We start from the raw sequence: 26,120 nt of genomic DNA, 5'->3' as shown, positions 1-26,120 counted from the left end.
CTAGTTTAAACTACAAATCCCTTTGGTAATTGAGTGTTAAATGAAATGTGCTGTTTACCTGCATAGGTGGTATAAATTTATGTCGATCGTGGCAAAATACAATTAAAATACATATAAACACTTTCAGTTAGCCTAAATGAATCGATTTAAATACGTGTACACTTCATGTTTGTGCTGTTATATAACTAATTTAGTGATATAGCCTTAATTCGTCGTGGGGCATAAACATGTCACCTAATAACTGTACCATATGGATTCATATAGTTCACCACGATTTATATTACGGTGTAAGACGTTGAATGAAGCCTAATTATCTCGTATCATTACATTTAAGCTATAATTGTTCTACACGAGAATTATGGTATAATCAAAAATCGGATTTGTTCCCAATCGATCAATATCTGTCACTGTGTTTCTAGAACACAACGGATATGAAACATTGATGACAAATCAAGCAGTCAAGCCAATGACTGCCGAGAACTCAATTAAGCTTAGTTTATCATAAAAACAATCAAGCGTTCATGTCAAAGACCTCCGGGAACTTCATTCAGCATAGTGAATCATAAAACAAATCAAAGTAAACAAGACATGTATCCATAATAGTAAGGTAGAGAGCGTGCTATCTACGTACGATAGAATAGAGTTTTCCCATTCAATGGTTTACTATTTTAATAACGACAACGTATAGGAATTGTATTGTGAGCATACATGGTAATGACCATCAAAATGCAAATATACAGCTGGACAAATGCAAAGAAGAATTTATAAATGAAACAATCATATTCTTCACGAACACCGTCCGCAAATCTATCGCAATGAAATCAGCATTCCGTGTAACATGTTTAATTTGATAATTCAGCTCGAGTGTGTATGCTTATTGAGATCTCGCACCGGTCTCAAGCCCCAAATAGCCGGCAACAAACTAAATTTGCTATCTTAACTTTAAATATGCGTATTTGCTTTTATTTTGTGTATAGCATATTTTCTACAGTTATTGTATTTTGCATCCAACATCAAAATTCAAGACAAACGTATCGGACGACTGTGAATTTGATATATTTCAAAGTAAAAACCCCAATATGTTCCCTTTTTAATCTTTTATTTACAACTTTCATTTGTATGAACATAATTTTAATTTGTATATGAATGCATTTTACGCGCAGTTGCGTTCAGTATAGGAGGTTAAAGAAGGGAAACCAAGATGATATTAGCACTCAAAGGGTGTTATCTCTCCTCGGTTATTAGAACAAAACAAATATACAATAAGGCATTATTTTTATAACGACTGACGAACAACATCAGACAAATACAAAGTTTTAACAATAACAAATATAGGACACATCAATCATTGAAAAATTGAATAAAAATGTCTGTCCCATTACCAGTTTTAATGGCGATGGCAAGTTTTACCAAATGAAAAAACCGTAACCATGATGCAGTTGAGAAGTTTATATGTAGCATTAATATATGAAGCATATTGTATGTAATGAATCAATAACTGATTAAATTATATGTAAGATAAACAAATACATCTAACGACATCACACAATAACACAGTTATCAAATAAATACTTAATATATAATTAACACAACAATGGGTCTATGACTGTGTTTGTTACTTTTTGAGTAACCAGTTAAGCAAACAGTAATACACTTTAAAGCTATTTAATTTGGAAAATTAAAATCAGCTGATATATTAAAAAATAGGTGTTGGTAAGTGATATTCAAATGTTTGATACGCGTAGTGCTTGCCTTTATAATTGCTTTTTAATTTTAATAAACATGGGGCCGTTTGATTTACGGTTGCAGCGCAGTTGCAGTTGCAAATTTGCTATTAATTGCAACTTGCAACCTTGTGTCCGTTTCATTAAAAAGTTGCACCTGCTTGTTGCAAATTTGTATTGGACGTTTGCAACTGCCTGCAAGGTGGTGCAAACTGTTGACAAAATAGACCAGTTCATTATTATTGTTTTGATTCCTGATTTTCGCGCATGCGCAATGCACTGGTAGTCAAAAGCATTGCTTACAGCTAACGCAAAGCATATGGATAACGAGACTTGTTTAGTCAATAATTCGAAAAGAAACTAAAAAACAACAACACCTAAATAATATTTTAAAAAATAAAATATTTAGTGCCAAAAGAATACATTTACACATTTATTTGCATTTTAAAAGAACGCATCATTAGCATCAAAGTAATTAAGATTGTCTGAAGACTGAACGACAGACAATTCGACACAACAAAGAGCTCTATGCATTAGCCGTATATTTATTTGCAGAAAAGCTTCAATAAAAATAATGATACATCTAATTATAAAATTATAATTATCAATTGCATGCGTAAACTAGAGTAATACAAAATTAGGGATAGAATGTGTCAGTGTTTCATTGAAAACAAACGTACTACAAAGCCCTTTTAAAAGCGAAGTTCATGACGGTATTTACATGTAATTTTAATTTGGATGGGTGTTGTTCAGAGAATGACTTTAGGAATATTCACATACAACTGAAAAACACAACCTCACATGATGCAAATTGAACTGTGTATTCATGTATATTGTAAACTCGTTACTAGTGATCAAGTATGAGTGACAGCTTTCTAACATTTAACATACACACACAAACACACACTCACACACACACACAACATAATATATATACATATATAATATATACATATTGTTTCATTATTATTTACCCCCATTGATGTCAAACGTAATTTCTTGTTTTTATGATGCATTTCGTGCATTGCCGTAACATTACATCTTCATACGGAATGACGTATTTATAATTAACCAACGCCCGCTAAATACGTTAAATATTTTTTATTTAAATTTTATAATTCATAAGTACTTTATTTTTTTATAAATAAAACGAGCTTGTATCTTTACCGTGTTCAATTCCCGATAATAGACTTCAAATTTGTACAATACGTAACATATCTAATTTAAGCAACTGTTAAGTATGTCGGCGCTAAATTTATTCAACCAAATGCCTAGTTACTTAATACTACCAGAATGAAGAAATGGTTGCATCATCAATTGCGTTTAATGACCAGACTGTCATCTGCCACCTAGTGTGATTTATAACACCATGTTGTTAGTTAGGTCTGGACAATATCTGATCAAAATGAGATCATCGGATTAGGCAGAACAAAGGGGCAATTAAACAACGGAATACAAAGGCTTAAACGATTTTAAGATTGATGCAAACAATCAAATGAAAACTATTGCATTTAATTTAATTAAATGTTTATTTAATGTGTCAACATGTTAGTTTTCCGGACCAGGGTATAGATCCCTGCCCAGACAAATACCATTATGGTTAATTTGTAAATGTTTTTTTATTTGGAATTGATCTATTTATTCATTGTGTTCAATCTTATTCGTTTCAGTTACGTAGAACAACTTGTTGGCATGTTGAAAAATAAAAAATAAATATAATCGTTTAAATATAACCGATCACGCTCTATTTCTCCCTGTTGATTGTATCTTTCTTTTGACTACCAATATAGCCCGGATGTAAACACGCAGGTGCGCGTGACGTCACGCGTGAACTGGTCTATGGCCGAAACAGACGCCTATGTGCGCTTACAGCGACGGATTCGGCGAAATGGAAGATTTCGAATATTCGGGACATGGATTTTGTATCCAGGTAATGCGTTGACCGCACTACGGCCCAAGAATTAGTAGAAATAGTTGGGCAGGATTTATCCCGCGAGACTCAGGGAGGACACTCCATACCTCCTGACACACAGGCACGTTTTTGCTCGGACATTTATTATTAAATCAATATGTTTCCTTTTATAGTAGTGAATAACCTTTCCCAAATGTTCGTACTTTGTATATGTATAAACATCTGATAAAAACTTCCGGTGGAGAGATGGCGATGGATTAAGTGTTATTGAATTTTATAGTTTTGACCGAAAATCGAATGTATTCATTCATACCTAGAAGATTGTGCAGTGTGGATCAAACAAAGGAAGTTTCGTCTATTTAGTTTATCGATTTTACAAATTCAATGCCAACCGTTTTGAAATAGAAATTGCTTTATAGAACTGTTCAATACCAAAAAACTGCCATGCTTATCCAGAAACCCATATTGGTTTCGACACTTTGCATACTCTAAGCTTTATAGTTCTTACTAATTCTGCATGATGATTCATTCCCATATTGTTGTTTTTTCTTTATGATGTGTCTTAGCCTATATTGTTTACAATTTCAGCTGCTGTTGAGTCTGCGATACTTGGCTAAAGGTGCCTTTTACAGTGACATTGCTGACACTCATGGTGTAAGAAAGAGCACAGTATGCAGAGTACTTGGCCAATTTGTCAATAGTATAAATGCGAATATTGGCAATATAAGGTAAGAAATAGAGTTAAATTGCTGTTTGGTGAATAACATAATACTGGTTTGATTGTTTTTTCCTGATTAACTGCATGTAGATCTACATCAATCTATGTTTGATTGCCTTAGGTATGTTTTATAACTCTGACAACATATGTATTGGCATAAACTTTGTCGCTTTCAGACAATGGATGACAAGGAATCTGAATATCAAAAACATTTTAAGTGTGCCTCATGTTTGTCAGATTGTGAAAATGCTTGTCAAATCCTGCACCTCATTGGATGATGTGTCTTATAAACTTGTTATTTTGATAACAGTTAATTTGTTTCAAAATAATTGAAAGTATATGTTCTGTATGTACATCTTATACTATAATATTATAATAGTATTGTTTAGTTTTTATTAGTAAGTATTAAGTGAGCTACCTGTTCGCAAGACTGTAAATTAGTGTAATAATTGCATGTGGGAGTGAACTGAGGGTAATTTCCTTAATATTCCATTACAATTTAATTGTCGTCTGCAACCTTTTTCAAATTGGGAAAGTCCAAAATGTGTCGTTTGGTAAAGGGTTAAGGCATTTTGATTCCTACGGGTCTTGTGAATCTGTTTCAAATCAAATGCGTATATTTGATCTTCAGCATCTAAAAATATGTGAAATAGAAAGAACGACAATATCTTTTGGAGAGATAAATGTACCTACGTTATAAGCAGGGATCATATTTTTTTCGGTTTTGTCTGTTCTAGACCGATTGGGGTCATGAAAGACCGATTGAAAATCCCAAACAGTCGGTCCGAATCTGTTTGCTAAAATGTCATGAAATCAAATACACAGTGCACATGCTAACACACCCTTATTACATTCTTATCTCGATTAGGTGTGATAAACCATTCACTGCAGTCTCTAAACCGGTCAGGCACGTCAGCCGACTAGTATCAGAGTATGACCCCAAGCAGCGAAGTCATGCGTGAATAATCCCGTGTCAATATCATTAATCGTTGACAGTTACTTTGGAGATGAAAACCTCGATGTAATCCTCGTGAAAATCGTGCATTTCATGCATGATACAGTAAAGTTTCATATAAACAACGAAGAAATTCGGATATTCTGCAATAACTGTGGGCAGACCTTATACACTGAAAGCACGCTCTGTAACTTAACAAAACATGCAGATACATTTTCCACCAGTGTAATAATCCGGCAATAAATGAATGAAAGTTGCGGATGATGGAGAGAACAGTTTAGCATTTTTATGGGCGGAACTTCACATAAAATAGAACACAAGAAAAATAATATACATTGTATAAATCTTTAGTGAAAATCGTGTTAGAATAGAAATAATTCATGTACTTTATTGTTTGTTGTTGAATAGGCCTACACAGATTAATAGTATTGACAACGATGAACAAAAGTCAGATAAAACAGCACATGAAACAACAATGAAATAGCAAATGATAAAACCAATTGAGAAAACTAGTATGTTCCATTAAAAAAAAAATGCCTAAGGGAATTTAACTTGTACATTTATTATACCACCCTCATGAATGGCAAAATCAATGGTATATATTTTCACGTAATTTGTAATGATTTCGGATATAAATTTTCGGACACTTTCCCCATTTAAATCCAGACTGATTGATGTTGCGGGAAAATATGATCCCTGGTTATAAGCAATGGGACTGTGCTTCAAAGGAACAATTCCCGGGCTTTTTAGTCTGTTTAGTTAACACGGTAGTAACTTTTTCCATATATAAAAATGCTCACCCTTCCAACTTTAAGCGCCCAGTGGGAGGAGGGATAGACAGAGAAAGTCACATGCTTGAGTACATTTCAACCCATGCGCATTGCGCGTTTTTTTGCATAAAAAACAGTGGAGCGATACAGGGCCATCATGGCCCTCTTGTCAATATTGAACATAGCAACTTGATATTTAGCATGCATGTGCATCTCATGGAGCTGCACATTTTGAGTGGTGAAAGGTGAAGGTGATCCTTCAATGTCAAATGTGAAATATATGGCGTTTGTCCGTCCGTCCAAAAACTTTAAAATTGGCCATAACTTTTTCAATATTGAAGATAGCAACTTGATATTTGGCATGTATGTGTATCTCATGGAGCTGAACATTTTGAGTGGTGAAAGGTGAAGGTCAAGGTCATCCTTCAAGGTCAAATGTCAAATATATGGCGTCTGTCCGTCCGTCCGAAAACTTTAAAATTGGCCATAACTTTTTCAATATTGAAGATAGCAATTTGATATTTGGCATGCATGTGCCTCTCATGGAGCTGCACATTTTGAGTGGTGAAATGTGAAAGTCAAGGTCATCCTTCAAGGTCAAAGGTCAAATTTTGCAATATTGAAGATAGCAACTCGATATTTGGCATTCATGCATATCTCATGGAGCTGCACACTTTGAGTGATGAAAGGTCAAGGTCATCCTTCAAGGTCAAAGGTCAAGGTCAAATTTTGCAATATTGAAGATAGCAACTCGATATTTGGCATGCATGCGTATCTCATGGAGCTGCACATTTTGAAAGGTCAAGGTCGAGGTCATTTTTCAAGGTCAAAGGTCAAATATATTGCATCTCTCCGTCCGTCCAAAAACTTTAACATTCGCAATAACTTTTTTATTCCCTCGAAGGGTGGCATATAGTTTTATAACCGTCCGTCCGTCTGTCTGTTCGTCAGTCCGTTCGTCCGCCCATCCGTCTGTCGGTCCGTCCGTCCGAAAACTTTAACATTGCCCATAACTTTTGCAATATTGAAGATAGAAACTTTATATTTGGCATGCATGTGTATCTCATGGAGCTGCACATTTTGAGTGGTGAAAGGTCAAGGTCATCCTGCAAAGTCAAAGGTCAAGGTCAAAGGTCAAACTTTGCAATATTGAAGATAGCAACTTGATATTTGGCATGCATGTGTATCTCATGGAGCTGCACATTTTCAGTGGTGAAAGGTCAAGGTCATCCTTCAAGGTCAAAGGTCAAATTTTGCAATATTGAATATAGCAACTCGATATTTGGCATTCATGCACATCTCATAAAGCTGCACATTTTGAGTGGTGAAAGGTCAAGGTCATCCTTCAAGGTCAAGGTCAAATTTTACAATATTGAAGATAGCAACTCGATATTTGGCATGCATACGTATCTCATGGAGTTGCACATTTTGAGTGGTGAAAGGTGAAGGTGATCCTTCAATGTCAAATGTGAAATACTGTGAAACCATTATTATTCGTCCGACATTATTTTTCGCGTTTTTCGTCCTTCGACCGATGGACGAATTCAAGATCCTAACGAACAATCATGTCCCATATTTGAAACAAATAAGACTGAATTACCGTAGGCATGAGGCATTTAAATCCAGCGTAATCCACGCATATACACACGGCTCGAAATTAACACTCGCACACTCGCAAAATGCGAGAAAAAAAGATTGCAAGGTAAGTTATAAGCCACTAGTATTTTTTGCATATAAAGAAATAGTGAAAAAAAAACGAGTTATATTGCTTTAATGCGTTCGACGGCGTGAACGCTAAACCGTAGGTCAATTTTTTGAACGTCCGAATACCCATATGCGGAAGCGCGCAACTTGTTTGTTGACTGGTATACTTATAATACAGATACACAGATGGTATTGATACAAAGAACATGAAACAGTCGACTATTCACACTCAAGTTAAATCCGGTTTTGACACAAAGGGGTGTTCATTATACAGTGTACTGACAACTGACATTTCCTGTAAAACGCGAATGCAATAAGGCTGTATCGAATGCGTCGACTTCGTTTAGGTATAATAGTGTTGATTAGCGCTAATTGTTAACAACTTTATTACCCATTGTGTGTATTGTGTTTTTCAGGGGTGTTGCAGATTATACAGCCTACACGCGGCGAATCCGGATTAAAGACAATACTATTAAACGCAATTAAAATATGACGATGTGTGAAATATATTATGTGCTTTGTTACAAATTAATAAAGAACATTTTGATTTGTGTTTGGTTGTTTGGTTTCAAATATTTACGATGCAAAACGCCTGAAACTTTAATGAAATATGACCAAAACAATTGGCTTACGCTAATTATAACCCATAATGTTCGCACGGCTCTAGGAGAAGTGCCCCCCCGGAGAACTGCCCCCCCAAAGATTTTTCACTGGGCGGAGAACTGCCCCCTCACTGTTTTTTATAGGGCGGAGAACTGCCCCCCTGCTGATTAATAAGGGGCGGAGAACTGCCCCCCCCCCCCCCCTGTCAGAATTGATGACCCAGAGAAGTGCTCCCTAATTAAAGAAATTTCGCGGCGATATATAAAGCGAGTATTATAATGACAATAACGCCAGTAACTTTCTTGCTATTATGTATGGAAATTGAGTGAAATTTCAAAAGTAATATAAAGTTGTACAAGTAATAAAAGTTATAAAACGGCAAAAAATACCTGCCTCGGCCTGGACGTCGCCATCTTGATAATCACGTGATTTTCGTCAATGTGAACAAAGAAAAACAAATAACTTTTTGCTAATAAAAAGTTTTCGCGGCAGAATTATTTGATATTTTCCCCGTTATAAAAACAAACAATTAGCATGCAATTTAATCCATCCTTATGCAAGCTGAAAACAATAATTTATATGTTTGTTTTCGCCAATTACGGATTTGGACGGTTCAATATAATAAACCCGTATGCGGCTTTATTCAAAGCTAACAAGTTCTTAACAATTAAGGTCGGTCCGGTCTACCAATTAAAAGATCGCGGTGCTTATCGTTAACGGTAACAAGTTCTCTGTCTGCCTAATTAGCTGCTAATTAAAGCAACTGTTACCGATTTTGTTTGTTTGGCATGTCGACATGATCTGCTCAAAATGCAAACTGTTGCCGTAATATTCACGATTTCGACATTGTTAAATCACGCGTAACGAGACTGCCGAGATAACGCGAGATTAAGGGTTCGGGGGTGTAATGTGTGTATTTATGTATGTTATTTTGTATGACACATGAATTAACTAAACAACATAAATAAATTGATTATAAATTCGACTTCACTCTACTTTTTTCTTCAAGTCAGCAAAATTAATGCCTTTGCTTTGCCTATTAATTTCCTTTTTTATACGTAAATTTACGTTTTTTTTCCATGGGTCAATACTATCTTTATAATGTAAATTAATTCCGATGTAACTTTTCCTCCATAAGTACTGAGTTGCACGTCTATATTTAGTTGCGACACTTGGCAAGTATTAACACGCACGCGTTTCCTGTGTGGATCTCGACTATGTTTCGCGCTCTTTCAGTTCGATAAATGGTAATATACTTGTACTGAAATTCAATTGTTACCGGATAAAATGTGTACGGCGATAACGTAAAATTACCCGTAAGAATTGTTTTCACTACGTAACTAATATGACACCGGGGGGCAGTTCTCCGCCCCTACAGATTTGATGGGGGGCAGATATCCGCCTACTAAATTCTGACAGGGGGGCAGTTCTCCGCCCCTACCGATTTGATGGGGGGCACCTCTCCGCCACCTTTAAAATAAGGGGGCAGTTCTCCGGGGGGGGGGGCAGTTCTCCGGGGGGCGCTTCTCCGGATACCTGTTCGCACCTTCTCTAATTGGCGCCGATAAAGGTAAGATTGTAATCAGTTTGACCGTGATAGTAATGGAAAAAGACTAATTGGCAATTGGCTTCGTTGTTTAAAACACTTGTTAACGATTATTCAGTCCAACTTATCCGCTAATCATAACAAAGAACGTGTCAATGACATAAAATGATAAGGGACAGTTACTATCACCTAAAATAACAGACTTGCTAATTGGCATATGCCAAACAAGGCCCACCTCCTGCAAGTGACTACCAAGTGCTGCACCTCTCTTTCCCCAGCACAATGTTTTCGCAAGCGCGTATTACATGTATTACAAACAAATCGGACGTTTTTTGTTTTGTTTTTTCAAAACCAGAAATGGACGAATTTAAGAGCGGACGAAATAGTCATTTTTATGAAAAGGGCGAAATTTTGTGCCGACGAAAATAAATGGTTTCACAGTATATGGCGTTTGTCCGTCTGTCCAAAAACTTTAAAATTGGCCATAACTTTTTCAATATTGAAGATAGCAACTTGATATTTGGCATGCATGTGTATCTCATGGAGCTGAACATTTTGAGTGGTGAAAGGTGAAGGTCAAGGTCATCCTTCAAGGCCAAATGTCAAATATATGGCGTCTGTCCGTCCGTCCGAAAACTTTAAAATTGGCCATAACTTTTTCAATATTGAAGATAGCAATTTGATATTTGGCATGCATGTGCCTCTCATGGAGCTGCACATTTTGAGTGGTGAAATGTGAAAGTCAAGGTCATCCTTCAAGGTCAAAGGTCAAATTTTGCAATATTGAAGATAGCAACTCGATATTTGGCATTCATGCATATCTCATGGAGCTGCACACTTTGAGTGATGAAAGGTCAAGGTCATCCTTCAAGGTCAAAGGTCAAGGTCAAATTTTGCAATATTGAAGATAGCAACTCGATATTTGGCATGCATGCGTATCTCATAAAGCTGCACATTTTGAAAGGTCAAGGTCGAGGTCATTTTTCAAGGTCAAAGGTCAAATATATTGCATCTCTCCGTCCGTCCAAAAACTTTAACATTCGCAATAACTTTTTTATTCCCTCGAAGGGTGGCATATAGTTTTATAACCGTCCGTCCGTCTGTCTGTTCGTCAGTCCGTTCGTCCGCCCGTCCGTCTGTCGGTCCGTCCGTCCGAAAACTTTTACATTGCCCATAACTTTTGCAATATTGAAGATAGAAACTTCATATTTGGCATGCATGTGTATCTCATGGAGCTGCACATTTTGAGTGGTGAAAGGTCAAGGTCATCCTGCAAAGTCAAAGGTCAAGGTCAAAGGTCAAATTTTGCAATATTGAAGATAGCAACTTGATATTTGGCATGCATGTGTATCTCATGGAGCTGCACATTTTCAGTGGTGAAAGGTCAAGGTCATCCTTCAAGGTCAAAGGTCAAATTTTGCAATATTGAATATAGCAACTCGATATTTGGCATTCATGCACATCTCATAAAGCTGCACATTTTGAGTGGTGAAAGGTCAAGGTCATCCTTCAAGGTCAAGGTCAAATTTTACAATATTGAAGATAGCAACTCGATATTTGGCATGCATACGTATCTCATGGAGTTGCACATTTTGAGTGGTAAAAGGTCAAGGTCATCCTTCATGGTTAAGGTCAAATTATGCAATTTTGAAGATAGCAACTTGATATTCGGCGTGCATGCATATCTCATGGAGCTGCACATTTTGAGTGGTGAAAGGTCAGGTCATCCTTCAAGGTCAAGGTCAAATTTTGCAATATTGAAGATAGCAACTCGATATTTGGCATGCATGCGTATCTCATGGAGCTGCACACTTTGAGTTGTGAAAGGTCAAGGTCATTCTTCAAGGTCAAAGGTCAATTATATGGCTTCAAAGCGGCGAAATAGGGGGCATTGTGTTTCACGAACACAGCTCTTGTTCATTGATGCTATGAATGAAGATTTTTTGTATTAATATCCATTTAAAATGTAAGAAAAATTTCATAAAATTTACATAGAAGCATTAGATTTGGTAAAATAATGAATGTTTAATCACTTTGAGAAAAAACTGAAATACTTTGTATTGATATATTATACTTATATATCACTCATACACAAAATCATCAAAAGCTGTGAGGTAATTAACAGACGTGCTGTGCGCAATGCTTCAAAATCTTACAGATGTGATCCTTCAAAAGATACCCGAAAAGTTTTCTATTCACTATATGTGCATGTTTAAAAAAAATAGATTTTAAATTACAATGACTTTTTTACATTTAGCTGAAATTCTTATAACAAAGATACTGCGCTATATGCTGTTGTTCTTTACAATATTTTTAAGTGTAAATGTTTTGTAAAGATTCTTGAGGACTATTGTGAAAATCGTACACGTTCGTGTCTGGTTTCCAGCTCAGGTGAACAAGCAGATGCTTTGCACGCTGGGAGACAGTCTCATCCACATGTCTCACATTGACTGCATGGTGGAGCACGACACGCCCCTGCCGGAGATAGCCCCCATCATCCGCACGCCAGAGATCAACGAGATTGCTAGACTGATCGCCGATAATCTGGTTGAAGACGGGGCAACATTACAGACCGGTATGATATTTATAGGGAGAAAATGCTATGCGGAGCATACCAAAACCGTAGCTTATAATTATTGGACATATAACAGTAAGTTGTTTCAATTTTTCAATTACCTCACTGATTATTTTTGTCACCATTTTATTTTTTATACATGTAGTTGAATTCGCAGAAAAAGGACTTTGGATATGAATAATGCATGAGCATGGAGCCAGTACTATCATCCGGTTAGCACTTAGTTAAGGAAACGAGTAAAAGAATTTGGGAATAATGAAAACAATGCAGCAATAAATTATTTACCTTCAAAGATTTATTTAATTCCTGTTAAATCCTTATCAAAATTCTTAATTTACAGCCTGTTTAACCATGCAAAGCCAGTAGATCCATACACACCTGCAAAAACAGCCACTATACTTGTGTTTAACGCGTATTGAGACGTCACACTAGAAAGAGAGAGTGCTTGATTACTAAAGTCATAAGGCTGATGAATCTTAGATTCACTGAACTATTTAAATATTTGATGTAAAAAACGTCTATTGGGAACAATAGTATTTCCACTGAACACTTGTATATTGCCTTACGTGATGTGCGAGAAATGCTCTTATGCTAGAATCTACGATGATTTCATGCAACATTTCCGAAAATTGAGAGTAAGTGAACATATTTTTAAGTGTTGTGTTACCACTCCAGAAGGGCGGTGGCCAGCTTCACTTTGCAATTTAAATACATGTTACAATACCTGAGTATATGTTAGTGGACATTTAATTAAGAGGGCCAATATAATGTATGGAATATGGATACATTTTGATTATTTTTGTTGAAGTAAGATTTTGAAATGTCTTTATACCTGTTTTTCATAGTTTTGGTTGTATTTGTATTTATTTTCAAGCATAGTAATGTTAGTGAAATAAAATACTCGGAACGCATTCGTGTGACGTCATCACAAGAGCCTCATTCTTAATGTAAACAAATGATCGATACAAGGAGATTCTAGATATGAAGGAATGGTACAATATATTATTTAATGTACACAGGTGTAGGTAATCTGCCTGATGCAGTCCTACACAAACTCTACAATCATAAGGACCTGGGTTTCCACTCCGAGATGATCAGTGACACAGTTGTGAATCTGGTGGAAAAGGGAGCGCTGACAAACGCCAAGAAAAACATTCAGACTGGAAAGATTGTCTGCAGTTTTGCTATGGGAACTAAGAAATTGTACTCATTCTTGGATGATAACTCGTTTGTTGGTAAGGGCTTAACCGGTTTTCTTAAGCCATAACTGTACGATATATGTTGTGTTTTTCCCAGGCTCTTTTTGTGTGTTGCAACTATTATGTTTTGTGCATAAACCATTTTGATTAATTATACTATTACTGTTTCATTTTATTTTAAATATTACTAAACATAAACATATGACAGAACTCCCATATAAGATCGTACAATTAGTAAAAATGTGTTTGATCAATAAAAATGAGTTGTTGCTTGTATGATGATATTTGTCAACACTAAACAACTTCTTAAATGATGCTGTATCTTTTTTTGTCGATGACAACAAACATATTGGGAAAACAGCAGAATGGCAATTGTGCACTTTTGTATATAAAAAAATTAAAACACAATATACCTGTCTATCACCCAAGCCATCATGTCTTTTATTCTCAGAATCCTAGGAACATTGTCAAAACAATCAAATTTTCAAAGTTATGTTATAGAAAATGTAAAACATATTTAAGCAAAGTCAGCAAATTTCTCTCAAGCTTTTCCTTCTTTCATTTTGCCGACAGCTTTCCATGAGTGTGACTTCACTAACAACATATCTCTAATCAGCCAGAACCCTCGTGTGACCAGTATCAACACCTGCCTGGAAATTGACCTCACTGGTCAGGTTTGCTCAGACTCCCTGCGCACTTACATGTACTCAGGTATGGAAGAAAGTTGTTAACAGAGATATTAGATGTTTGGGAAATTCTTTTAGTATTGACAGACGGTTTTCAGATTCATTTGGGCCTTGCATTACTCTGGAAGTTTTTAGCTCACCTGATTGCTCAGGTGAGCTTTTCTGACTGGTCTTTGTCCGTCGTATGTCCGTCCATCCGTCCGTCCGTAAACATTTGCTCGTAAACACTCTAGAGGCCACATTTCTTGTCCCATCTTCATGAAACTTGGTCAGAAGCTTTATCCCAATGAAATCTCGGCCGAGTTCAAACTGGGTTGCGCCGGGTCAAAAACTAGGTCACTAGGTAAAAAAAAGAAAAACCTTGTTAACACTGTAGAAGTCACATTTTAAGTTCAATTTTCATGTAACTTTGTCAAAATGTTTGTCTTAATGATATCTTGATTGAGTTCAAAAGTGGTTCCTGTGTGTTGAAAAACATGGCCGCCAGTTTTCCTAATTTGGCTATAGAGAAACCTTGTAAACACTCTAGAAGTCACAATTTTTGCCCAATCATCATGAAAGTTGGTCAAACCATTGGTTTTATTGATTTCTTGGACGAGTTCAAAAATGGTCCAGATCGGTGAAAAAACATGGCCGCCAGGGGGCGGGGCAGTTTTCTCTATATGTATATAGTGAAAACATGGGAACACTGTAGAAGTCACATTTTTGGTCCAATGTTCATGAAATTTGGTCAAAACATGTGTTTTTTGGATATGACAGTTGAGTTCGAAAATTGTTCGGATCGGTAAAAAAGCATGGCAGCTGGGGGGGGGGGGGGGTCATTTTCCTTATATTTATATAGAAATAACAGCTTTTAAACACTATATAGTTTATCATGTCAAGGGAAGTAACTGCAAATTAAAAATTATGTTGAATTGACAGATTTGTCTCCCTTTTTAAAATATTTGTTTTAAGCACAAGAAGATTAAGTGGAATTAATTATAAATGATAGTTTTACATTCTGGAAGATACATGTAGCAAACCTTTGAATATGTTTTTTTATTGTTTGATAATTCTGTACAATATGGCATTCTTTTGTCAAACAATTAAAGCAAGACTATACGATCTTTATATGTGTTAAATTGTAATATATTGATAAATACATGTTACAATAACACAAAATAGGCAAGATATTTAAGACGAATGTCAGATGAATAGACATCGCTGCAGGAATTTAAAAACAACCATTAAACTAAATTAAGATTCACATCGTACATGCATGATATACATTCTGGCGAATTCGACTGTACAGACATTTTCGATTTCAGAATTAAATATCTCGCTTATTTCGCATTTTTCGACACATGTTCTTCTTAAGTTTTATTAGCTCATCTGAGCACAACGTGCTCACGGTGAGCTTTTGTGATCGCCTTTTGTCTGTCGTCCGTTGTGCGTCTTGCGTTGTGCGTTGTCCTTTGTGCGGCGTCAACATTTGCCTTGTTCACTCTCTAGAGGCCACATTTATTGTCCAATCTTCATGAAATTTAGTCAGAAGATTGGTTTCAATGATATCTTGGATGAGTTCGAAAATGGTAACGTTTGCTTGAAAAACATGGCTGCCAAGGGGCCGGGCATTTTTTCTTAAATGGCTATATATGGCTATAGCAAAATCTTGTAAACTCTCTAGAGGCCACATTTATTGACCTTATCGCGATGACGTCACAAAAGGGGCAGTCCCTTAGCGACGGTGAAAACAATGCCCTAGATACGGTCGATTTACTACGCTGATTGAGCACCTCTGCTGATATTTTGTCAATTGCATTCCTATTTGGAAGTCGATAGGTAATTAAATGTCCTGTAATTGGTGTTTAAATGTCTTTTGACTATTATGAAGGGTTAGATTGCACTTCGAAAGCCCGATACGATCAGAAAATAAAACTAATTGGACTTAATGAATGTCCGTACAAATTTCAAGCTGGATGTTGGAAAAATGACCCGACCAAGTGGCCGATGATCGAGTACGGCGACATTCATGATTAACTTTCTCACTGAGACACCGGGTAAATTCGTTTATTCTGTAATAATGGGAGTATCCTTGTAGATGTTGATGTAATGTGTATTGTCGTTCTTTTCAGGGTTCATTCATCTTCGAACATTATATTTATATTTTTACTATGTCAATTTATCATGCTAATGTGAAGCTGTAAAATACGTAGGGACATCTGCTACATGACTTACTGAAAGCCTTAGTTGTGTTCATTGTAATGAGTACGAGTGACAAATATTAAAATTAACACACATATATCTGTATAAATATTTGTTTTTTAAACATTATTTACCCCCGTTGCTGTAAAACGTAATTTCTTTTTTATGATGTCGATCGTTTATTGTCGTAACATTAAATCTTAATACGGAATGACGTCTTTTTAATTAACTGATACACGCTAAATACGTTACTTGTTTTTTATGTCCCCCACTATAGTAGTGGGGGACATATTGTTTTTGCCCTGTCTGTCTGTCTGTCTGTTGGTCTGTTGGTCTGTCTGTTGGTCTGTTTGCGCCAACTTTAACATTTTGCAATAACTTTTGCTATATTGAAGATAGCAACTTCATATTTGGCATGCATGTGTATCTCATGAAGCTGCACATTTTGAGTGGTGAAAGGTCAAGGTCATCCTTCAAGGTCAGAGGTCAAATATATATGGCCAAAATCGCTCATTTTATGAATACTTTTGCAATATTTAAGATAGCAACTTGATATTTGGCATGCATGTGTATCTCATGGAGCTGCACATTTTGAGTGGTGAAAGGTCAAGGTCAAGGTCATCCTTTAAGGTCAGAGGTCAAATATATGTGGCCCATATTGCTTATTTTATAAATACTTTTGCAATATTGAAGATAGCAACTTGATAAATGGCATGCATGTGCATCTCATGGAGCTGCACAATTTGAGTGGTGAAAGGTCAAGGTCAAGGTCATCCTTCAAGGTCAGAGGTCAAATATATGTGGCCCAAATCGCTTATTTTATGAATACTTTGCAATATTGAAGATAGCAACTTGATATTTGGCATGCATGTGTATCTCATGGAGCTGCACATTTTGAGTGGTGAAAGGTCAAGGTCATCCTTCACAAGGTCAAGGTCATCCTTCAAAGTGAAACGTCATATAGGGGGACATTGTGTTTCACAAACGCATCTTGTTTACGTAAATTTTAGAATTATTAAATACTTGAATAAATTAATCGGGCTATAGTATCTTTACGGTTTAAATTTCTGATAATCTAAATTGGACATGACTTTATATTTGACCATATGTCACATATCTAATTTAAGCAACTGTTAAGTACATCGGCGTTAATTATTCATTTAAATGACTGCTTAATACTACCGGAAAGAGGAGACATGGTGGCATCTATCGTGTTAAATGACACTGTCTGGACCACCCAGTGTGGTTTATGACACCTTTTTGTCAGTTAAGTTTGGACAATATTTGATCAAAACGAGATAATCGGATTATGCAAAACAAAGGGGCAATTAAACACCAGAATACAAAAGCTTACACGATTTTAAGACTGATGCAAACAATCAAATGAAAAATATTGCATTTAATTTAATTAAATGTTTATTTAAGATGTCAGCGTGTTTTATAAAGCAACTGTATATTCAATTATTTCGGCATTAAAAATTTGGCTTAAATGACTGCTCAGTATGACAAGAGATGACATAGAGGTATCATAAATTGTGTTTAATGACCACATGTGGTTTATGCAGAGCCCCAAGTATAGGTCCCCAGCTGGCTTTATGACACCGTGTTTTCTTTGTATGGACAGTATCTGATCATAACGAGATAATTGGTTTGTGATGAAGAAAGGGGCATTCAAATACCTAACATGCGGAAACAAAAAGTTTCGAAATTGTTGTGAATTAAATAAAAACTATAACATTTATCATGAGAATTTATTTAATACGTAACCAGGTAATAAGATAACAAATATAGAGGTTCAAATCAGCTACTATATGTTGCATATATTTAAAATGTATTGGTTGTTTGTTTTCATCCTTATTTGTGTTCGTTCATTAAATTCAATTTATTATGGAAGAATTTCTATTTCTGGGTATTTTTATTCTAAAAAATGGTCGCGAAGATGTGCCTTAACTTAAGAAAATTGCGAGCAGTGTTAAATATTTCAATGCAAATAAAATGGCGACAGCGCTTTTGTTTTCACTGACGTCAAGGGGCATGTAACTCTAACTGACGCAAGTGCCCGGATGTTGCGATAACGTTTGCTTGAAAACATGGCTGCCAAGGGGCGGGTAATTTTTCCTGATATGGCGATATATGGCTATAGTAAAGTCTTGTTAACTCTCAAGAGGCCACATTAATTGTCCGATCTTCATGAAACTTGGTCAGAAGATTCATCCCAATAATATCTTGGACGAGTTCGAAAATGATGCTGGTTGGTTGAAAAACATTGCCGCCAGGGGACGGGGCATTTTTCCTTATATGGCTATGTAAAACCTTGTTAACACTCTAGAGGCCACATTATATTCCGATCTTCATGAAATTTGCTGAGAAGATTTGTCTCAATGATATCTTAGATGATTTAAAAAATGGTAACCTTTGCTTGAAAAACATGTCTGCCATGGGGCGGGGCATTTTTCCTTATATGGCTATATATGGCTATAGTAAAATCTTGTTAACACTCTAGAGGCCAGATTTATTGTCCAATCTTCATGAAACTTGGTCAGAAGATTTATCCCAATAATATCTTGGACGAGTTCGAAAATGATGCCAGTTGGTTGAAAAACATGGCCGCCAGGGGGCGGGGCATTTTTCCTTATTAGGCTATAGTGAAACCTTGTTAACACTCTAGAGGCCACATTTATTTTCCGATCTTAATGAAACTTGCTAAGAAGATTTGTCCCAATAATATCTTGTTATCTCAGGTGAACGACTTTTGGCCTTTCAGGCCCTCTTGTTTTACATTATATTGAAATGTATGACCTTGTTAACACTCTAGAGGTCACATTATTTTCCGATCATCATGAAACTTGGTCTGAAGATTTGTCCCAATGATATCTTGGAACATGGCTGCTGAGAGGGGGGAAGTTTTCTCATTATGCCCCCCCCCCACCCCCTCTTTTGAAGAAGAGGGGTTATATTGTTTTGCTCATGTCGGTCCGTCCGTCCACCAGATGGTTTCCGGATGATAACTCAAGAGCGCTTATGCCAAGGATCATGAAACTTCATAGGTACATTGATCATGACTCGCAGATGACCCCTATTGATTTTCAGGTCACTAGGTCAAAGGTCAAGGTCACGATGACCCGAAATAGTAAAATGGTTTCCGGATGATAACTCAAGAACGCTTATGCCTAGGATCATGAAACTTCATAGATACATTGATCATGACTCGAAGATGACCCCTATTGATTTCAGGTCATTAGGTCAAAGGTCACGATGACCCAAAGCAGAAAAATGGTTTCCGAATGATAACTCAAGAGGGCTTATGCCTAGGATCATGAAACTTCATAGATACATTGATCATGACTCGCAGATAACCCCTATTGATTTTCAGGTCACTAGGTCAAAGGTCAAGGTCACGATGACCCGAAATAGTAAAATGGTTTCCGGATGATAACTCAAGAAGGCTTAGGCCTAGGATCATGAAACTTCATAGGTACATTGATCATGACTCGCAGATGACCCCTATTGATTTTCAGGTCACTAGGTCAAAGGTCAAGGTCAAGTAGACCCGAAATAGTAAAATGGTTTCCAGATGATAACTCAAGAACGCTTATGCCTAGGATCATGTAACTTCATAGGTACATTGATCATGACTCGAAGATGACCCCTATTGATTTTCAGGTCACTGAGTCAAAGGTCAAGGTCACGGTGACCTGAAATAGTAAAATGGTTTCTGGATGACAACTCAAGAACGCTTATGCATAGGATCATGAAACTTCATAGGTACAATGATCATTACTCACAGATGACCCCTATTGATTTTCAGGTCACTAGGTCAAAGGTTAAGGTCACGGTGACCTGAAATAGTAAAATGGTTTCTGGATGTTAACTCAAGAACGCTTACGCAGATGACCCCTATAGATTATCAGGTCACTAGGTCAAATGTCAAGGTCACAGTGCCAAAAAACGTATTCACACAATGGCTGTCAAGGTCACGGTGACTCAATTTAGAAAAATGGTTTCCGGATGATAACTCAAGAATGCTTACGCCTAGGATCATGAAACTTCATAGGTACATTGATCATGACTTGCAGATAAAATAATGATTAAACTTGACCAGGATGTTTGTCTGGACAGTATCTAGGTCAAGTTTGACATTTGGTAAAGATTGAATAAACTGACTCCTCTCAGGTGAGCGAACTAGGGCCATCTTGGCCCTCTTGTTTATGAACTGTATGATGAGATTTGTTGAGAATTGTGTCCCTTAGAATTTAGATGAACTTGTGTATTTAGGATATTTGAATTGTGATTTAGAGAATATGCAGTCAGGGCTAAAATATTAAACTCTGTTGCGTTCATTTGATCTAAAATACTTTTTGTAAAGAAGGCATAAATTATGATTTCTCTCATGAAATCGAGGGGCCAACCACAAACTTTGTTGCCAATAGCTCATGAACTTCTTCTACGTATATATCCTGGAGATTGTCTACAGATTTGTCTAGGCTTATATTCACTCAGTAATTGTGGAAAGTTTTAAAAATGTTTTTCATACTTTATTTGAAATCTGATTGTATAGTCAGCCCTGTCCAAATACTTTCTGGACAAAGTGTACAGGAATTCATATTATGTTATCAAATATGTTCAGATTTACTTTATACTTCAAGTTATTTAGGCATTGAAAGTGATATTATGGGCATCTATCAGGTGATAGGTGTCTATCGCAACCGTTGTTTATTTTTGGTATTTTCACTTCTGATACACTTATATTTGTGAATGCAGCATCAACATATCAAAACAATATTCCGGAAAGAGAATAATAATGCATTTGAATATCAACTGTACTTTCGTTGTGACAACTGACAACAGAAATAATTCGATGAACGATGTGAATCTAAATTTGGATTAAGTGCAGATTCGTTCATACGACACAAAGGCACTATTTTGTTTTACGGATCATTTCGGCTTACAGGACTCACCAGTCATGTAAAATATCGAATATAACATAAAATATATTTTTTATAAACAACTGGAAGCAAGATGAGTTGCAGATAATTGGTCAGTAACCATATTTTAACTAATTCTTTTTACCTGTTTTAAGCTCAATTCAACAGTGAAAAATGCCCATAATATCACTTTAACAAATTCTAATCTTGAAAGGAATAGCCAGAAATTAAGATTGTGTTTTCAAGGGTGTACATATTCACTAGGCACTAATATATACTTAGGTTATTGTAATACATTTGCTGGTTTGACCTTTTTCTAAACTTGTTCGGCTTAACACTTTCCCACTCGTAAGCAAAGTGGAAATAACTATGTGCAAACAGCATTAAACCAGAACAGCCAGTGAGTAACTCGCAGTCTGTTCAGATTTTTTGCTGTTTGCTGCTCATCACTTTCTTAGGGTTGGAAGTGAAGCCTTTAAAAATTGCATCTATTAAAAAGGTCTCTAATTAAATTAAACTTACTGAGGGACTACAAATGGGTCAAAATACGTATTTAAGTGGTAGACGGTTAATTTGTGCACTTCACCTTCACCACTTAAGTTTTTGAGGTCAGCATTGATTCATTACTTCTTCACCTCTTGAAAGGTTTTTGAGGTCAGATAGACTTTGTGCGAGGTGCAGCGCTGAGCTTAGATGGTGAAGGCAAGCCCATCATTGCCTGTACATCTACTACTGATGAGGGCATCTCAAGAATCGTACCAACCTTGAAAGAAGGTATGAACCACGTCATGCTAAAATGGGTCTTGTGTCTGCACAGTCTGGTCAGGAGCTACACTGCTCGCTAATGACACCACAAAACCTTGTGTGAATTTAATAGGAAACAGGGTAGCTTCTGACCACACTGTGCAGATGTTCAGGCTGGTCCAGAACTAAGCTGGCTGAATAAAACATAAGACCCTTTTTTGCATGATGTGGCTTATACGCTAATTGTAACTCAAATAAACATGTATTAATAGAATTCACCCATTTGTATTGGTTGGATGGAAACTTAAATTAACTGTCATGTGTTTGAAATTATTTTGTTTATGCAGTCTCGAATGTGAGTAAATAAACATTGACTTGAAAATGAATGCGTAGAAAAGTCAGTTGTTCAACTACACTGCACTGAAGATCCATTGTTAATTTCTTGTTAAAAAATCATTTTGAAAGCCATGAACTGACATTATATCCACACAGTCAAAATGTTTAAAAGGTGATGCAAAATTTAAAAAGATTGTTCTATCTCTACATTTTTTATAAGTTTTACATGTTGATGTATAATGTTTGCCTTTGCAAAGCTCAAGGTGCAGCCTTTATATTATAAATAAGTAAAATCCTTTACCATGTATGCATTTGATTTTATGCCAAGTAACAATAAAACCTATTTCCACCCAATAGAAAACACTTAAAACTATGAAAAAACAATGATCTTTTTGTTTTTAGGTGCTGGTGTTGTGACTACGCGTGCTCATGTTCATTACATTGTTACGGAATACGGCATTGCATACTTGTTCGGCAAAAATCTCCGGCAGAGGGCTTACGAACTCATTAAAGTTGCTCACCCATCTCAGAGGGAAAGGCTTGAGAAAGCAGCATTCGAGCGTTTCAAGTGTGTGCCTTCACCATAATGTTGATATTTGCAATTTTAAACTTAAGTACATGTATATATACGTCTTCGGGCGAAAGAGTTATTTAGTTTGTGTTTATAAAACACAAGTAAATGGAAAATATTTGCAATATGCAGTTATGTGCTTGGTTGTATTTGTGAAAAATTAGCTTTTGTTTTCATTGAGAATCATGGAAACAACTTTATGCTTATCTTCCTTATCATTAATCTGTATTGTAAGTTGTAAGTTTGGTCTCTTTCCTGGCAGTAATGATGGCAAAATTTTTACAAAAAAAAACGTTTATTCACTTTGAATAAAAGTATTTTTAAACGTCATACTTCTCTGTTACTGCAAAGTGTACTGTTCACAACTATTAATGATATTATTTTTGTACATTTTGTATTTTTATATAAGCATGTGCCATAAGGGATGTTACATTTTATTAAGTGTGCACAAATTTTAAATAATTACATATATGTCTTAACCTACAAGGCTACAAACAATATCACTTTTCTGTTGAAATGATTTATAAATTAAATATTCTACATGTAATCAAGTAAATATTCATGTTGAAATGGTATTTCATGGTTAGCGAATTCGTTGTTTAAAGGGGTTACTGACCATCCTTTGTAACTTGTTCTGTACTTGTAAACAAGTTATTTGAAATTTTGACAATGTTTTTTACAATACTTTTATTTTGTAAAAATTTAATATCTAATAATAATGTCTTAAATTGTCTTTATCGCTCTTTACTCGTAGAACATGTTGCTATTCATTTCATGATTTACCATAAGCTAAATTGTGTGTTACATGCACATTAGGCTATGGTTGCTTTTTGATGTGAATGATTTCATGTGTAAACAGTGGTCTGTATGTACAAATGTGTGGTATTGTTACTCTAACCACGGACTCTAGATGAGACAATAAACGCTGCGTGCTCTAACGTAACATACTTGCTGTGCATGTATTACCCGGTACTTTTAAATTGAAACTATATCATCATCCAGTTAGTTATTACTGTTTGCACTCAGTTTTAGATAGATATAAATTGGGAGTTTCACGTGATGCAAATACATTTTTAATGGAAACTGATAAATTAGTTGATTTGTATTTATATTACATATGCATGTTCTGGGAAAAAGGAACATTTCATATTGCCGCTCAATTGGTTATAGTAAGCTCGGGTACTAATTAAATGTACCCCAGGTACTCTTAAGTATACTTAAATGTACCCTGGGTAGGGAAAATATACTAACACGTACCCGGCAAATTTATACTGTACGCCAAACATTTATTCCTGCCAAAAAAAGTCTTTAAAACATGCTACAGAATACAAAACTAAAAATTTCTTTGAACAATACCTGCCTCACCATGCTTTTTGAGTAGTAGTTTCGATAATATAGAGGCCATTTTACAGAATATTGACATACATATGGACATAATTAATTTGAAAAAATTAGCCAACAACAACCAATTTAGCGTTAAAATTCCCGTGTACGTTTGAGTATATTTACTGTACCCAGCGTAGTATACTTAAGAGTATCAGGGGTACATTTAAGTAGTAACCGAGCTGACAATGATCAATCGAGCCATATTACCATGCATAAAGCGAAGGAAGTTTGAAACACGTGTTCACAAATGCTTTACTGAAATATGGTCAATTCTAACAGCCATACTGTTGAGCTTTATATTCTATGATACGGTTCAGATGAAGGCCCACTGACTGCATTACTTTTGCTTTTGAAAAGAAAGTCAACTATGGTTACTGCCTGTAGTTTTGACCCAGTGTTACATCAATCTTGTTACAAGCAAAAACCTGGCCGTGCTATTAATGCTGTTTCAAGTAAAAACATAAGAAATCGTGCAATAAATGGTGGATAAGTACAAATTGTTCATGCTATGAATGATGTCACAAGTAAAAACTGTGTCTTGCTTCAAATGTTGTAACAAGTAGAAACTTTGTATTTCTATGAATTGAATCACATGTAAAAATTGGTCATACTATGAATGTTGAAACAAGTAAATTTGGTCATTCTATAAATGATGTCACAGGAAAACCTTTACATGCTATGAACGATGTAACATGTTTACTTGATCATTCTATGAATGATGTAACAAGAAAACCTGGTCATGCTCACAACATGGTATTAGATTTCTATCTCATTAATAATAATTCTTAAATACTTGTGTCTGGTTTGTTAAGAATATTCTTACTTAAATACAACTTGAAATTTACCTGCACCTACATGGAATTATCAGTGCGGGTCCTTGATTTATGGCGGAATGAAAGCACTAAAACTTAAAGAAAATAGCAAACACACAATTATAAAGCCCTAGTCTGTTGGGGTGAAATGACAACGATAATCGGAATGACAAACAGTTGATTATTACCACAATAACTAACCCTTAACTGTGAACTACATTTGTATATCGAATCAAGAATGTAATTTTAAATCAGATTTAAAACCATATTTAATTTATACTCCGTTCTTGTTGCAGTGACATCAACACACATAAACCATGAACGATTCAAAATGACGGCGGCTTCATTCATAGCCATTGAATAAAATTGATATACCGCATTAAATACGGTAAACAAAGTATGCTTATTAATACAATTTGAATGTTAAATCAAAAACATGTTAACATAACAAAACGTTTTAACATTTTGGAGAATCTGGATATATAACAATATTACACATTTGTTTTTAATGGCTAATGCAGAAATTATAAGATTGTACAGTTTTCCAGATTGCGCGTTTAAAAACTTACATTTTACTGAACAATTTCTTGGAATTTCCGGAACTACTTTCATGAAATTAGGTTCTGTCTCTGTTACATAATAATCAACTTATTTTCCTTTGTTGCGAATCGAGATCAATGTGCAGTCTGTGGTAGTTTTGAATATGTTATCAGAGACGTTGATACGAGAGTTGCCCAATTTCATGATGAACAAAACAAAAAAAATAATAA

General features: G+C 35.7%; 1 pseudogene; it reads left to right on the top strand.

Annotated features, from left to right (window-relative positions):
- The first annotated feature begins 3,843 nt into the window (after nt 1-3,843).
- On the top strand, nt 3,844-25,201 carry LOC127881520 (4-hydroxybutyrate coenzyme A transferase-like; annotated as a pseudogene).
- The last annotated feature ends 919 nt before the right edge of the window (nt 25,202-26,120 follow it).

The sequence above is a fragment of the Dreissena polymorpha genome, chromosome 5 (assembly GCF_020536995.1).
Source record: "Dreissena polymorpha isolate Duluth1 chromosome 5, UMN_Dpol_1.0, whole genome shotgun sequence".
In the NCBI taxonomy this organism is placed as follows: domain Eukaryota; kingdom Metazoa; phylum Mollusca; class Bivalvia; order Myida; family Dreissenidae; genus Dreissena; species Dreissena polymorpha.
The sequence above is the reverse complement of the archived record's forward strand: the minus strand, read 5'-3'. Positions and strand labels throughout refer to the sequence as shown.